Genomic DNA, 17,727 nt, shown 5'->3' with positions numbered 1-17,727 from the left:
CAAAAACCATTTATTCAGAGAAGTTTACTTTTCGGTTTGTATTTTTAACTTAATGTGTGGCCGTAGGAGCTATAATTTTGAAAACCATAATTTCTGGTAAACCGTTACCATATGAATGAAACAATTACCAAATGAATGGTTTAAATTGTATATAGTTTTTTTTATTAATCAAATTTTTTTTACCAGAAATGCCATTACAAGACCAGTACGATAATTTTAACCTGAATTTTTTTCACCGTGCGGAGATGGTAAGGAAAAGTAGTCAGTTATAAAAAATTTTTCTGTTTCTTAGATTTTTCTTAAAATCTTTTCAGATAGCAATAAATTTTTTATTTTTTCAGATAACATCATATAATTCCATTCATCAGTTCAATGTATACAATTTGTTTTTTTATTTAATGATATCGTTAGGTTACAATTATAAACTATCAGTTATGCATTAAATTATAGGTGCCATTATGCATACCATTGAGCTACTGTAATTTGATGTATCTTGTTTGATAGTTTAATATTCTTTTCTTTCCTTCTTTCTTTTTTTTGGATGTTTTATACAATGTCAGTATACAATGTTACTCTTTAAATACCGCAAACTAAGTGGTTTTCCTCAGAAAATTGTTTATAATTTTAAATCACATTTTCTTTATAATTTTTTTTGTGTTTTAAGTTTTACATTTTTATGTTGTTTAAAGCTTAGTTAAAATACATTCATTAATAATTTTGTGGTTATATAATTCCCGTTTCAATGTTTCCATCATATAAGTAGCACACCACTATTAATATGTTGATTCCCAATATCAGTCTATTATTTTACACTTTGTAACTTTATATGTTTTGCATACGTATCAATAACTGATGTTTTGCATTAATACGTTTTTGATGATACGTAATGTCTTATGAATGATTTATTTTTGACAGACGTATATATACTTTTTTGCGTGAAATTTCTACCATTATTTGATAATTGTGTTTTTAAACTTTTTATCATTCAGACGCTATGTTGAACGCTGCGTTAATTTAATGTTATAAATTGAGATACTGCAAATTAAATGTTCATTTTCATATACAGTCTGGCAATCATGAAATGAATTTTCAGTTGTAGTTGCTATCAGTTAGTTTGAGGTGTCATCACGTGATTGACGGACAGTGCACACTGTTTGAAATTTCTCGGGAAAAATGGTAAAATAACAATTTATTTTAATGTTTTTTTTCCATATATAAACAGAACAGTTAAATAACGATAAATAAGATGGTATTACTGACAACTGTGAGAAAAACCTTTTATTAACTGCTTTAACCTAGTTCGGTTAAGCAACTAGAAATTTAGCGCACTTAAAGAAGCCACTTAGTTCCTTGAAGGTACATATTATAGCTAAGAGGGCTGATCTATCAATCTCATGACAGAACGGGGGTTCGAGTCCCGGAGTAGACAACGCAATTCTCCTAATTTTAATTCAACATATGAAGAGTTTCTAGTGTTCTGCATTTCCCGATTTGTGACCCTTTACTATTAAAATACGATATTCTCATTCACGTATAGATTGCTCCACCAAAAAACTGATTAAGACAAAAATGCCTAATATTTTCCTTCTCTTACGATAGGTGAAACAACCAGATAAACTAATTAAACACCACATTCCATGGTTTATTTGATAAAACATAACTCAACTAAAACCAAACCTTAATGCCCACTAAGTAATGAAAAACCTAGTCCTAATATCCAGTTAAATTTCTCTTTTACGGTTTTGAAACCATGATAGCTGTAAATGGTAAGAAAACCGTATATCTTTGTATTCATTGTTTTTTAACAACACTATTTGAAAACGGTTTCAAAACAGTCAAGGTTAAATTGTGCTTACAGTTAAATGGATGGACAGACTGCTGCCGGTTATTTTACAGTAATTTAAAAATGAAAATTCTATCAGTTCACTTCTGCATTTTTGAATAAAAATGTGTTAAATGTTTCATCGAAACTTGTTTACCTAGTTTCAATACAAACGTATTTTTGTAAAAGTATTTAAATTTTATGATTAAACTACCTTGATAGACTTTTATTTTTTAAAGAGTTCCCTGTCGACGCGCTTTGTGATTTTGTTTTTATCCAGTTTCCCCATATTTCAATGTACAACTAGCAGATTTTGCAAATAGGTTGGTTATATTCATATTTTGTTCAAATTATTTGAACGCAAATTTCACATTTTTTTAAAAATTATTATATATTTTTAAATTGATTATTTGGTTAGAGTACATCCTTATATTTAAATAAATAATCACTGAGGTATTTCTTAATTAAGTTCAATTTCTCGATTAAGTTCTTTTAATTAAATTTCTTGATTAAGTTTTTTTTTTATAGAAAATTCGTGTAAAAAATGTTACAAAAAAACTTTTATAGCAAACTGATGCTTTTACTTTTAAATGCACAGAATTACGTCACTTTTGGCGCCATTCAAAAAACGATCAAAATTCATCAATGTTGCTTAATCTACCTGAGTTAACACCCACGCGCTCACTTGCCTTCACTGGAGCATGCTGATTTGCTCTGAAGTTAGATTTAAACGAAAATATATATATAAAAAACTTGTATGTTTTTTTCTGTTTGGCCTTGTACTTCTATACCCAGGGCAACGCCTTCTTTTTTTGATCCATGCCTATTTTCACTTCGGCTTCACTCTCTCTCTCTCTCTCTCTCTGATTTTTATTATTATTTTTAATACAAACGCATTTCCTACATATGCATAGATATTTTTGAAAAACAACATTCTTTATTTTGCATATCAGATCTGAATACTTCTTCCTTTTTATTTATTTATTATGGTTGTAAAAATAAAACATTGAGAAACCTTTCTAACTAAATACAGAAATTTTTACAGCTTTAAAAATGCACGAACATACTCTACTATAAAAGGCAATACAGAAATAATTTTTATTTTTTAGTAATTTTGAGTTTTTATTTTCATTATGTTGAATTTTGAGTATTATTTCATCATGAAATCATACGAAAAGCGAATTCTCAAATATATGATGAAAATGTTTCCTCAATTACGGAACCTTATTGTAGTCCATTGTGGGAGATTGTTAACTGTTATGAAGATTAGACGATCAAAAATAAAATGACGAAAAAGCCGAGTTGCGTGTATAGTGGTCAAGGAGTTGGTTTCGTATCAAGAAGATACCGGGTTCGAAACCCACTCAGGGCATGGGTATGATTTATCTCTCTGTCTTTCTTCTTTTGTTTGAGCGACATTGATCCACCTATATGGTGTTCACGATAAAATGAGTACTTGAAATGTTAGCAGCCACAAGTTTTTATTTAGGAAAAAAAATGAATATTTCATTCGAAATTCGTTTCCTCGAAGAAGTGATGATTTCGTCACTCTGCCGAAATTTTTACTCGGATCACATACCAGGAAATGGTTTCGCCAAAAACGAAGAAAGTTTCGTGAAATTTAGTATTCAATTTTTGCAGTGAATATACATATTTTTAAACAAAACAATTTTTTTTAAAAATTCCATATTCTTACAGTGTACATTTTCAAGAATTCTTTTCGCGAATGCAATGTGTTATCTAAAAATGTTAATATAATTTTTAATTTTAATAATTTAATAGTTTTTATAATATAAATTTTATTGTTATTAACGGTTTTTACTTTCATATTTTTGCCTTAATGCGAACTGATGTTCATTTTTCAAAATTTTCAATTCATGTAAACTTTTAAAAAAATAATATGTTTTATGAAATATGGAGTGTCAAATTCTTAGATAGTTTAGCAATTTAAGTATACCTTTAATCTTTCAAATGTAACATAAATCAAATGTGCAAAAGTTTTATTAGTTTATCATAGTTTTTATTTTAAAGAAAATCATTAAAAACACATGCTTCTTAGTATTTATTAGATTGATTTTTTTAAAAATGTGATTTGAGATACAAAATTACTTCTTTGTAATAATATGATGTAATAGTTTTTATATTCAATGAGGCAAACATTTTTTTTCATTGATAAATTTCATAACTGTAATTAAAAATTATTTTTTTGTGATTTGAAAAATATCCAAGGTGCGTTGACAATGATCTATGAACAGTTTACAAGTTCATTATTTCGAAAGAGACAGCAGCCACCTCACAACTTCCACCCGGCTTTGTCCTTAATTAAGTCAAAACTAAAATTTTTAATCGGTTTTAGCATTAACTTTTTCCAGTCTTGAGTAGAGCTTTCATACTGTTCAGAAGGTTGAATGAAATCCTCTCAAAAGACGAGCTGTCGAAGAAGGTTACGCGCATAACTAAAACAGTTTAAAATCTTACTGACCAAACTCGCGTCCAGAGCTCTCACGTATAGATATTAGAATACAATGGGCAAATTCTCGGTTTCTTTTGATCGTGTAAGCCTCATTAATACTGACACCACACCTCTGTGTGTAATGGAGGGTGATATCTCAAATGACTATTTGAACTTTAGAATAAATAAATTGTTAGCATTTTCTTCTGGCCATCGTGAGTCGCGGCATTTTTTTCACATCCGGTGAAGGGGAAAGATCCTCCACGAGTATTTATGGTATAATAGAGACAATTAGAGTGGGCCAATTGGCGTGCAAACGAGATATTTTATTTGAATGCAGTCGCTTTTTGTGTTTCGTATAATGAATTTTTAGCGACTGTTTCAATATTTTGTGTACGTAATCGCAGGCCAAATTGTTGTTGGTCTGATGCTAGCAATGTAAGTTAATGTAAGCAATGTAAGTTAAATTGCTGTTGGTCTGATGCTAGCAATGTAAGTTAATGTAAGCAATGTAAGTTAAATGATAAAATGCAGAATTTTAAAAATAATTTCTCTAGGAAGAAGGCTAAATGTAAATTATAGCATTATGATTGATAAAAAGAAGCTTGTTTGTCAGTTTGTTAAGAACTTGTTGGGATGAATTCGATTAAAAATCGAAAAGCTCAGTAATTTTTAAAAGCCGTTAATTCAGAAGGAAATACAGATAGGATGGTAGGATGAATTTTAAATAAATGTAACCAATTATATTTCCTATTAATTTCGTCTCGCTTTGTACTAATTGTAACTATTAAAAGAAGTATTATTTCAATATTTTGTAGCGACTATTTCAATATTTTGTGTACGTAATCGTAGGCCAAATTGTTGTTGGTCTGATGTTCATAGCAATGTAAGTTAAATGATAAAATGCAAAATTTTAAAAATAACTTCTCTAGGACGAATGTTAAATGCAAATTATAGCATTATGATTAATGAAAAGAAAATTGTTTGTCAAGAACTTGTTGGGATGAATTAGATTAAAAATCGAAAAGCTTAGTAATTTATAAAAGCCGTTAATTCAGAAGGAACTACAGATAGGATGGTAGGATGAATTTTAAATAAATATAACCAATTATATTTCCTTTTAATTTCGCCTCGCTTTGTACTAGTTGTAACTATTAAAAGTAGCATTTAATGCGTTAACTGTTTTAACTGTGAGCGCACTGTATTTAGGATTATCATCAGCAACTGTTTTGCTCAAACCTATAAATTATAAATGTAAAATATGTCTGACATTCTGGTACAGTAATATTTGGGCTATGAACTTTATTAGATTTATGCATAACTAATCTTTTAAATATTTGAAATAACAAATATTTTAAAGATTTGACATGACTAGTATTTTAAATATTTGAAAAACCATTTAATTTGAAATTAAGCTTCGTATTTAAATTTTGTATTTAGTAAAAAATTAAGAAATTTGAGTCTTACTTAGGAACATTACAAATTTAACTTGAAATAAGAATTAATTTAAATTCTTATAATTCATTGTGATTAAATAAAGGTTTTTCTTCGTTCAGTTTTGCTCTGAATTTACGTCAATGCTGAAAAAAAAATTCTTACAAATTGAAAAATTTGAAAAAAAATGTAGCAGCAGTAAAAAGGTCAATGTTATTCTATTTTTAACACTACAAATCTTAATACAATTGATATGTGAGAATCACGGTATATATATATATATATATATATATATATATATATATATATATATATATATATATATATATATATATATATATATATATATATATATATATATATATATATATATATATATATATATATATATATATATATATATATATATATATATATATATATATATATATATATATATATATATATATATATATATATATATATATATATATATATATATATAAGTTCAAAATGAAGAATAAAACAAAGAAAAATTATAGACATATGAAAAAAAGGGGGGTGGGAAATAATAAGTAAAAAAAATAACAAACAACATTTTATTTAAAAAATAAAAGAAAGAAAATAAAAAAAAATTTAAATGTTAATAAGAACCGGAAGAAAAGCCGAAAAAAAAGAGATATAATCTTTTCTTCAGCCCACATGATTATATTCGCAAAACAGAGTGCTTTCTGATATTGTATCAATAAAGCCAAAGCAAAATATATTAATACAATAGTGTGAGGAGCACTCAAAATTTTTTTTAATAAAATAACAACAAATAAAAAAGATCATTTATTTTTTATTTATTTATTTTTTTTTAAAAATAAAATGTTGTTTGTTATTTTTTTTACTTATTATTTCCCACCCCCCTTTTTTTCATATGTCTATAATTTTTCTTTGTTTTATTCTTCATTTTGAACTTATCTAATGAGTGCTGTTTACTTGCAGCTTAAGCGCAATAAATGAAACTTATTGTTTTTCTTAACTTTCTTAGTGTTTTCTTGTATTTATATATATATATATATATATATATATATATATATATATATATATATATATATATATATATATATATATATATATATATATATATATATATATATATATATATATATATATATATATATATATATATATATATATATATATATATATATATATATATATATATATATATATATATATATATATATATATTCAAATTATTTTTTTCATCCGACTTCGTATTCAAAGCTATAAAAATTATAAAAATGTTTTCTGTTTAGGTACAAGCATCAAAAGGTTATTTATGGGAATCTTGTCGAATAAACCTTGTCTGATGTTTGGTAAAAAAAGACAATGAATTTCTTTACTGTTGGATTTCAATATGAATCTTTGGATAAAAAAGTGAAAAATGTTGACATTTATGCATTTCGGGACTTAAATCATGTCACATATGCGTTGTCTCGTGTTATAAAACTTAACCATTTCTATATTTGTAAAGTGTGAATCAAACGCAAGGAACGCAGACTGTCATTTTATCTAGTTTATTTTTATATTATATTTTGAAACACACTAACACACATTTTTATTAAATTTCTTTGCATGACAATTGCGTTAAATTTTCTTTTGAGTAAGCCTGAATCGCATATGCAAAGTTTATATATTAAAGAGTGCATAGACACTTTCGTAAATGTAAAAATCAGCAATATTATTTTAGCTATGTCGACTATTATATTTGTGAACAGTAATTTTATGTTTAAGTGTATAATGACAGTTGAGTAAAACAATAATATGGTAATTTTACTGGTTTGAAGCTTAAATTAAATTCTAAAACACCAAAACAATATTTTATGCAATATTCTATAATTTTAAGGATGTAATTGAAAAAGTGATACAATTAACTTAAGTTATTGAAAATATTCGATTTTGGAAAAAAGAGTTCGATTCTAAAGGAAAAAGATTCACGGTAAAGTTGATAAATTTAATAGATTAGAGTTTATTGAGCATTTAATACATAATAATAAACGGATAATGTATGTAAACCTTTACCACGCAAAACTACACTTTTGAAACACTACTTATAGGATGCGAAAAATGCTTTTAATGTTTCAGTAATATTTTTTTCTTAGAGAAACACGTACTAATTTTTATAAAGATATTTTAAGAAACAATGTTATTTTTGTGTCACTTGCGTACTCTATTGATATTGAACTTCAAATTTTTTTATTTTTTGTTTTTTATTTTTAAAAAAATATGAATTTAGCTGCTGGGGCTCAAGAGATAGAGCAATCGCCTCCTAATGAATTGAACCGGGTTCAAATCCAAGTCATGGCTGATCAATACAAATGTCACTCCCGGCCCGCACCGACCACAGTGCTGACGTAAAATATCCTCTGGTTGACGGATCACGGATTAGAGTCCTCTTACTGTTAGGCTAATCGTAGGAGGTTTCCTCTCAAAAAGTTTTCCAAGAAAGCAAATTTCTCCCAATACTTGATCTAGGAGTTCCCTTGTCCTCTGGATTAGGTTTAAAATTACAAGGTCACTGAGTTGAGCATTGGTAATCACAAATCCTGAATTGGGGGGGGGGGCTGGTAAACAGCGGTTATAATATAAAATAAAATCCCCTTGCCATCAGACTAACAGTGGGAGGGTTTCGTTGTTTACCTCTTAAAAAGTCCTCCACGAAAGTAAATTTCTCCCATTACTTCAGTCAGGAGATCCTTTTTTTTCTGCTTTGGGTTCAGAAATACAAGGCTACGGAGTTAAACATTGATAGGACATTGATCAACTCAGAATTGGGTCCTCAGAAGTTTAATTGCTTTAGCTCCACATTTATAGTTATTTAAAAAACAATTCGAGCAAACAAAACAAACAATATATGAATGAATTTAATGCCTTCCTTCTAATTATTATAATTAAAAACTTATGCAAGTTATTATTATTTAACCTTATAAAGGTTAGCGTTTAACAGTTAGAGAATTTCAAAATTCTTCAGCAGTGTTTTTTATTTTATTTATTATAGTTTGGATTATAATGCCGAGTTTTTTGTTTGAATTTGATTGAAAATGGAACTAAAATAAGTTAAAAAATTATAATGTGAAAATATTTAAAAAGTAAAGCAAGATATTAATTCTGTTAAAGGGAGCATATTTATAACTGTACTAATTCATATAGATTTGTTGTTTCATCTTTGTTTGCTAAACTTATAATTTTGTTTCGAGTATAGTAATAGAAAATTTTTAAGGCATTGCATTTAAAACCATTTGATATGTGTTTGAAATTACATTTTTTTAGTGAAGGACATTTTCTAATTATGATTACATTAAAATGAATGTGAAATGAATGATGATAACGAAATTAATTCTTTTGATAGCAGACCTCTTATATTAGGATTTCCACCTACATAACTGTCACATTAGTGATCTTTTTGAATTTTAGATAATTAACAATAAGGATAACTCAGGAGATAGAGCTCTCGCCTTCCAATGAGGCGAACCGGGTTCGAATCCCAGTCGTTACGAATTCTGCATGCGGCTTGCATCGACCACAGTGCTGACGTGAAATATCCTCAGTGGTAGACGGGATCATGGGTTAGAGTCCCCCTGCCGTCAGGCTAACCATGGGTGGTTCTCGTGGTCTTCCTCTCCATGTAACGTAAATGCGGGTTAGCTCCATCAAAAAGTCCCCCAACGAAGGCAAATTTCTCCCAATACTTGATCCAGGAGTTTTCTTGTCTTCTGGATTGGTTTCAAAATTACAAGGCTACGGAGTTGAACATTAGTAGTCGTAAACCCATAAATCTGGGTCAGCTGTTCAACGACGGTTATAAAATAAAATCCTTTAATAAAAAACTGAGATAAGATAGAGCAAAAAATATTAATAAAGGAATTTTGATATTTTAATGATTATTTTGAATTAGTGAAAAATTATACTTGTCTGTTTTGATAGTACATAAATCGACTAAGTACAAGTACATTGTATTAAGGGTATTATAAAAGTGTTTAATACCAATGTTACCAAAAATTATAAAATTTAATATTGATTTTCAAAATAAAGCGAACTTCATTTAGATTCAACTACTCATTCCATTTTATTTCACTCTCTTATGAAATAAAGATAAGAATAGGCGTCGAAATTCGAGAATAAATAAATTAATTCTATTGATACTATACATCTTATATCAGGATTCCTAACTACGCAACTGTGTTAACTCACTGGTTTGAGTGGTCTACTACTCAACTTTTTTAAAATAAGTTTTACTTACTGTCTTTTTACGTGCTTGAAATCTTTATAATAAATGTCGCAATATGTTGAAAATAATGAAAGATCAACATGTTGTATCTTTTTTAATAGCTTCATAAATAATCTAATGTGTTTAAATGAATTATTAGCATTGCAATATCAATTTTAATTATTGTTTTCACATATGTGATGTATAAAGTTATTTACACTATTTAGCGAAATAACTGTACACTTAGTAGGTGTTACTTATAGTTTTAATAATTTCTATTTATTGATTATTTTATATTAATCAAATTCAAGAAAAGTAATTCATTTTTGATTTTTTAAAAAATACTATAAACTTCAACTCATTCTATTTTCATTTCACTCTCTTATGTAATAACGATAAGAGTAGGCGCCGAAATTCGAGGATAATGAAATTAATTCTTTAGCAAACCTCTTATATCAGGATTTCTACCTACATAACTGTCACATTAGTGATAAAGCTACTGGTTTGAGCGGTCTATTACCCAACAGAAAAAGAAGAAGTTTTAATTCTGTCTTTTTACGTGCTTAAAATCTTTATAATCATTGCTGAACAATGTTGGAAATAATAAAAGTATATTTAAGATCAACATGTTTGTATCTTTGTTAATAACTTTACAGATAATCCTATGTGTTTAAATGAATTATGCGTGTTAATGCAATTTCAATTTTAATTATTGTTTTTAAATTTGTGATGTATTATTTGGAGAAATAACGTACAATTATATAAGGAATAGAGATTACTTTTAATCTTAGTAATATTTCTATTTTTATTTCTATTCAATGATATTTCTATAGGAATCAAATTCAATAGAAAATAACTAATTTTCGAGTTTAAAACAAACTATACACTAACATAAATAACTTACGTTCATATAAAAACCATGAGCTAATGTAAGTAATAGAAGAAGGATAATTTTTTGAAATACCAATTTTTATAATTTAAATTTATGTAATACTTTTAAATTCTGAGTTTCATTCGTGTTTTTTTAAACAATTTATTTAGTTATTATATTCTCCTTATAAACATTATTTTAATAATGTTTAATTTTAGTATTATATACGTCACTTTCTAAAATTTAGCTGGTATTTCTAGTATACAGACAAAATGTTTATTTTTATATATTTGATCTCTCAAAACAAATAAATAAATAAATAAGCCATAGAAATATGTTATTCATTCATTAACTAATACGTCAAATACTGGATTTTAATTGCATTAAGAGGTTCATGTGAATTTCTGGACAGTAAAGTATGTTTAAAATATTTTAATAATTTTTATGAAACAATAGTTAGAAATTAAAAAGATCTGAATCACTTCTGTTTACTTTCTTTAAAAATTCTAAAATACCATCACCAGATTCTGGCTTATTTAATCTTAGTTTTTCTCACTAACGTTCGTAAAAAAAATATTAAATTACTGGAATTTTTCCTACTTAAACATTTTTAATTATTTCCGAATTTAAGTAAAATATTTAGGTATAATTTTTTTATACTTATATATTTTACTTAGTATGTTATAAGTATAATAAATAAGTCTATTAAAATAAATAATTTGAACAAAATATATATTAAAGTCGCATTTTAAATACATGATGGTATAACTATCAAGAATATATTCAAATAAAAGTAATTGTTTATGTGTAAAAAATAATATTAAAACTTTTTTAAAAGTTCACACTCTTATCTCAAATATAATTTCTTTTTGATATGTTCCACGATTCAGAAAATCACTTCAATTCCCGTTTATATTTATCCATTTTTCTGCTTGACAGCAAAAGATAATGCTTGTTTTTGAGTTCAGTGCTTGCATTTTAAAGTTCTTTTATTATTTTTTTTTCTGATATCAGTTAGATAAGTCATATTCAGTGAGTTGCGAATTTGGCAATGCCTCCCAGCTATTTCACTGCAAATTTAAAAGAATGTGGATAAATATCACTGATTATTAGTTTATTATTAAATATATAATGTGGTTATAAATAATCAGCATTTATTGTTGAATCAATGTTAGTATCATTTTAAATTAGTTGGGTTTTCAAAAAAGACAACGGCCCAAGACATTCAAAGTTGGGCATCTATTTGACACCAAAAAAGGCACTAAAACTTTAAATTTATTAAAATTATTTTCATTACTTAGTTAGTAATTTGACAGGTAAATATCATAGAATAAATCAGCAGGTAAATATCATATAATAAATGTGAAGTTAACTGGTAACTTCACATTTAATAAAAACTTAATTTTTAAAGATTAAAGGACCTTTTTTACGATAAAAGAACTGCATAAATCCAATCTGCAAAAATTTTTTGTGTATAGTTGCCACCATTTTAGGTGTTGAGGTATACTAATTTTTTTACAGTACATGTAGTCACAATTTTTATTTACGTTTTCCCTTTTATAATTTTATTTATTTAGTTAATCAATTCTTTTTTGCTGAAAACAGGCATTCTCATGTGCATTAGAATCATTTTATGGCTTCATAGCAAAACACATTTCGTTTATAAAGCAAGCATATTTTAAGTAATATATTTGCACCAATCTTTCAAACAAATGTTATTTTGCCAATTTTATATCGTTTTTTTTTTGCAAAATAACTACAGTTCTGTACTTAAAAATGTCTTTAGTTTACTACAACACTAAAAATGGTGGCAACTATACATCAAAACTTTTCACCGTGTAACTTAAAACTAGTTTAAAATGCGGATCTAAATTTTTTTTAACTATACATATTTCCGATGCTTCTTTATAATTAGATTAGTTTTTTTCTATTTTTGCCTCCTTCATTTTTTGAACTCTTTTCGCGGGTATCTGATCGATGAGTTAGCCTTGGGCATCTCAATAAATCTTCATGTAACTTATAGTATGTATTTGTACAGTTAGCAAAAAGAACGTGTAAATACTAAATGATTTCGAAACAAAATCAAATTTTCAGGTCCGGACTTGTAATCTTGAAAGTTTAAAAAAACTATGTTCTTTAATAAGTAAAAAACATTCATTTAACTACGAAATCAAGTGCAAAAACGTACATTTTTTTTCACCAGATATTTATTTGTAGCATTAACTGCAGTAAGGGAAGTATGAAAATTTTTCTAAAAATGATAATTAAAAAATTAATCAATGACTGAAAGTGAAAAAAAAAACTAAAAATGATCAATGATAATGATAAATATTTTTGAATGAGTAGCTTTTTCAATCTTTTTTAATCTGGAATGCTAAATGAGAAAATTTAAATATTTCTTGATTTAGTATTAAAGCTAGCGTGACCTTGACTAAATGGCAATTTGTCATTGAAGCATGGCTTCGAAAGGCAAAGAGAAAGAAAAAGTAGGGTGACTAACAGCTGTAACAAACACCATTTAATACAATGATGCGCTTAATAAACACGAGATACTACAAAAGTGTCTGAAAATAATTAGTAAAAAAAGAATGACACACATTTATGATCCTTCTTTTTGAGAGACCAAGTAGTTCAAATGAAATTTTTCCAAAGCTTTATTTCAGGTCGGTTAATACGTTTGAAAATGTTTCACTGCTGTTGTTCACTGTTGTTGCAATTTTTCAAATGTTTCACTTAAATTGAGTATTTGCAACTAATCACATGATTGTACCTAATTATGTGGTTGTCTATGCCATGTTAATGTTACAGCTTTAAGGCTCGGGTTTATTATCACCCTGAATCAATTTCGGATCAAATTTAATTAGATACTTGCAAGAAACGCCCCGCGCGTGTGTCGAACCTGATTAGTTGATCCACGCGTGACGTTATTTGCAAATATCCAATTGGCTGGAGAAAAATAATTGGATTTTTCAATAAACTTACCATTAGCCGTGATGGCCCAGGGGATAGAGCACTCACCTCCCAATGAGGTGATCCGGGTTCGAATCCCAGTGATGGCTAGTCGATACAAATTCCGCACTCGGCTTACAATGACCACACTAGCACCCTAGCCACCATACTTTATCCAGAAGTTTCCATGTCTTCCGGATTGCATCGAAATTACAAGGTTACGAAGTTGAGTATTAGTAGTCATAAACTCAAAAATTAGGTCAGCCGTTCAAAGACGGTTATAAAATAAAATAAATTTACCATGAGCCTTACATGACATTTTTCATCTGAAATATTACTAATTTACTATAAATATTTCCAAGAATGGCGTTAGATGAAACTATTTTGTCATAGATAATTGTTCTGGGCATATTATTTCCTTTTATTCACTTTGTTTTTTAAATTTCTGGATAATTTCACGTAATAATAATATTTTTACATGTTATAGAAACACTACATTACCTAATTATATTTACATCATACAAAATGAAGGAGTGAGAGGGAAGAAACGTTGGCCATGAAAAATTTTTTATTTTCGTTTATGTAATTTTTTTTTTCTTTTTGCAATTTTACCGAATTTGCTTTTACGTATTGTTTCAAATATTTTGAATTTTCCTTCTTTTTATTTTGCGCGTCATTTGAGCACTTTTTACTTAATTATTTTAGCTTTTTTTGTCACTTATTAATTTTTATAATTAAATTATATCGGTATTTTATTTAAGTAACCAAGCCCATTACACCAGTAATGCAAACTATATGAAAGAGTTACATCAAATTGTAATGCACCTTGCAGCAAATAATATCTGATTGATTAACCCTCATATAAACATATTTCTTGACAACGAATTTATCAAATGTTATCCTCGAAAGGTATTTTTCATAAGTTTTAAAAATTTTGTTAAACTTGAGAAAGAAGAATAAGATTTGATACACAGTTATTAATATTTTTCAATAATGGATAATTCGTTGCAGTGGCAACCGCCACCATGACAACCGTTCCTTAGGAAAGTGATTCTTCATATAACTTACCAGTCGACTCAGATGAACAGCTGAACTGCCTTTTAAAATTAGTAGAATTTCGAGATTTTAAATCGTACAATTAAAAAGCAAAGTAATATGTAAGTATGAACTCATATTGCTTTAGTGAGAGTAAACTTAATTTTCGTCTTTTACATGTCAGTATGGTATTGTGGTAAATTTATTATTTAAGTAATCAGTACAATATATGCTAACATTAAAAAAGTAAGAAAAAAAACAAGTATGCTAATTATCTCGATGGTGCTTGGTATAGATAAAACAAATGAGCAGTTTTGGTAAAATCAAGCTATGCTCTTATTTGCTATAATTAATTATGCTGGTCAATAAATTTAATTTGAGTCATTTATTCTCCAAAACAAAACGAACTTTAACTGTTATAAATTTTTTTAAGTTAAATGAACAAATGAAGCAATAAATAAATGCAAAAAAAGTTAAATTTATGGTTTAGTATTTTAGCAAAAGAGTATTTGTGTTAGAACGTTAAAATCAGTCTTTACTCATATGACAAAAATTGATAGTTAACTATTGTTTAATCGGTAATTAGAACATACTATTGAGTGCCCATCAGTTTTATTAATATTTTTAAGCCCAGAAGAAAAAATTTTCTTTTCTTTATATTTGGACCCAGGAATCAAGGCTTATCTGATGCAGGTCTCAAATATGCGTACACAAATATATAATATTACATTTAATTCATCTAGCCCAGAGGTCGCCAAAGTGGTCTATATAGATCCCAGGGGTCTATTTAACATAAGCGGGGGTCGATCTGAGCCAGGGGGTCGAATGGGGGTCGATCCGAACCGGAAGGGTCGATTGGTCGAAGGATTATCAGTATTTTTCAGATATGTGACAATTAGAAATAAAAGAAGACTTGGAAATATATACAGGTAATCTTCAAAAATTGAGCGACGATTTTAAACTGCGTTTTGTTGATTTGGAATACATTGACATCCCTGATTGGATTATTGTGCCATTTTCTGCTCAAATTGAAAACGTGGACATCAACCTGCAAGATGAGCTTGCTGAATTATTATAGGGATTTGAAGCAAAGATGCTTTTTAAAAATTTAACACTAAGCAAATTTTGGACAAATATAAATATAATGCAAAAATATGTAAGACTTTACGAAATAGCTCAACCTTTTATGATAGCATTTCCAAGTTCCTATAAGGTTGAAGCCGGTTTCAGTCACGTAAATTCAATCTTAATTAAGAACTGAAATAAATTAAATGTGGAGTTTCGAGGGGATTTAAGATTAAAATTGACCAATTTTGAACCCAATATAACAAACCTTCCAAAAAGAAAAAAAAACACCAGGCACACCCATGTCATTGATTAAGAAGCAATAAATCCGTAGTTGCTTTACTAACTTATAATTACTTATTATTTCATAAATATTAAGGTATTTATATTTCAACATTAATATATTTTTCGTAAAACTATTGTTGCACTATGTACTATTACTTTAATAAATGTTCAAAATCATAAAATAAATGTACAAACACAGTATCTAATAGAGTTTTATTTTAATTAACAGAAAATTACTTTTATGGGGGTCGATGGAGATTTCGAAAAATTATGTAGGGGTCGATGATCAAAAAAGTTTGGCAACCCCTGATCTAGCCGCTGTTAGCACACAACCTCTCGCCATTAAGACTTCGGATAATTTTTATGAGTATTGTGATGTTTTCAGTTACAGAATAGTAATATACAGTTAGAGCGTTAAAAATTTGTGTCTAAAAATATGTCAAAAATAATAATTATTATTAATATTTCTAAATAAAAGTCTTAGTACAAGAGTTTAATGACTTTTAACCATCTTGGAATTGAAATGCCGTTTGGATGAGTAAGAATAAGCATATTTATATTTAAAATTACTTGTGTCAATTAAATATAATTTTTTTTACTTTTGATAAGTAAGTTATCCTGCGTATTCATATCTATCACACGTGTTTACTTCAATATTTAAACTATAAGCTTAGCGAGCTTTGATTCGGTATTTAATTTTTTCTCCAGTTTCGTTTGTTTCTATTTTTTTACACATTTTGCAACGATGCTGCTTCCACAGCAGCGCATTGTTCAAATAAGAAAAAAACACATTTTTTAATTTTACACGCGAACAAATGAACGCACAGGAGGGAAAATATAGCAAAATGATCCAAAAAAACATTAGCAATCTATAACAAAAACTCCATGACAATCGATAAGGCTGATTAAAAGATAACAGAGAAAAGTTTATTCGGTAACAATTGTTTTCAGCAATGGAATGTCGTATTTTGAAATTGAAGACACCGAAAAGTGACGATTGTTTATAAACCACTCCATAAACATTTGCAAACTGTAGAGAAAAAAAAACATCATCCAAGTCAGTGCTCCCGTTTACGAGTAATTAGCGGAGATAAATAAACAAACTTTCGGTTTTAGAAACATAGAAATGATAATATGTTATTTTAACACGTGCTTGTTTTATTTTTTTACTAGCATTTCTTTAGTAAAGTTGGTTATTTCAAAGGTTTTTTTTTTGGAGTAATTTACTTTTACTAAGCATACACTGTGATATCTTTTTTACTGTTTATGGCTAAATGATATTGTCCTCATTATTCTAAAAGCATATTAAATGTGATAGCGAGTGAATAAGCGATTGAATGAGTGAGTGGAGAGAAAAGAGAAAAATTGAATGAATGGAACTAAAAAAAGAATTGTAGAGGAATTAATGATGATGCTAGTCGTCGAGTAATTAATTGGCTAACTTGTAAAAGAGCTAATCAGACAATAAGCAATTAGTAGAATTGGAGAGTTGGCGAACCAATTCTTAAGTAAATACAAATAGTTCAAAAACATATAAGTTTCGCTTTAAAATAACTTGGTTTACTTTTATTTGAAAA

The 17,727-nt window shown here is 27.7% G+C and overlaps 1 protein-coding gene across 4 annotated transcripts in view; it reads left to right on the top strand.

Annotated features, from left to right (window-relative positions):
- Nucleotides 1-17,727, top strand: part of LOC110281924 (uncharacterized) — a 163,454-nt gene that overhangs the window by 47,581 nt on the left and 98,146 nt on the right. Inside the window, exon 1 of one of the 4 annotated variants that reach the window (XM_087167999.1) lies at nt 7,000-7,054. The exons of the other annotated variants lie outside the window; for them this stretch is intronic. The gene's annotated coding sequence lies outside the window, so the exon portion shown is untranslated. Of the gene's footprint in view, nt 1-6,999; nt 7,055-17,727 lie in introns of those variants that run through there. 4 annotated transcript variants of the gene reach the window in all.

Source organism: Parasteatoda tepidariorum, chromosome 7 (assembly GCF_982258835.1).
Source record: "Parasteatoda tepidariorum strain Cologne lab strain chromosome 7, Ptep-v5.0, whole genome shotgun sequence".
Lineage (NCBI taxonomy): Eukaryota > Metazoa > Arthropoda > Arachnida > Araneae > Theridiidae > Parasteatoda > Parasteatoda tepidariorum.
Note: the sequence above shows the minus strand (reverse complement) of the source record. Positions and strands in the feature narration are given on the sequence as shown.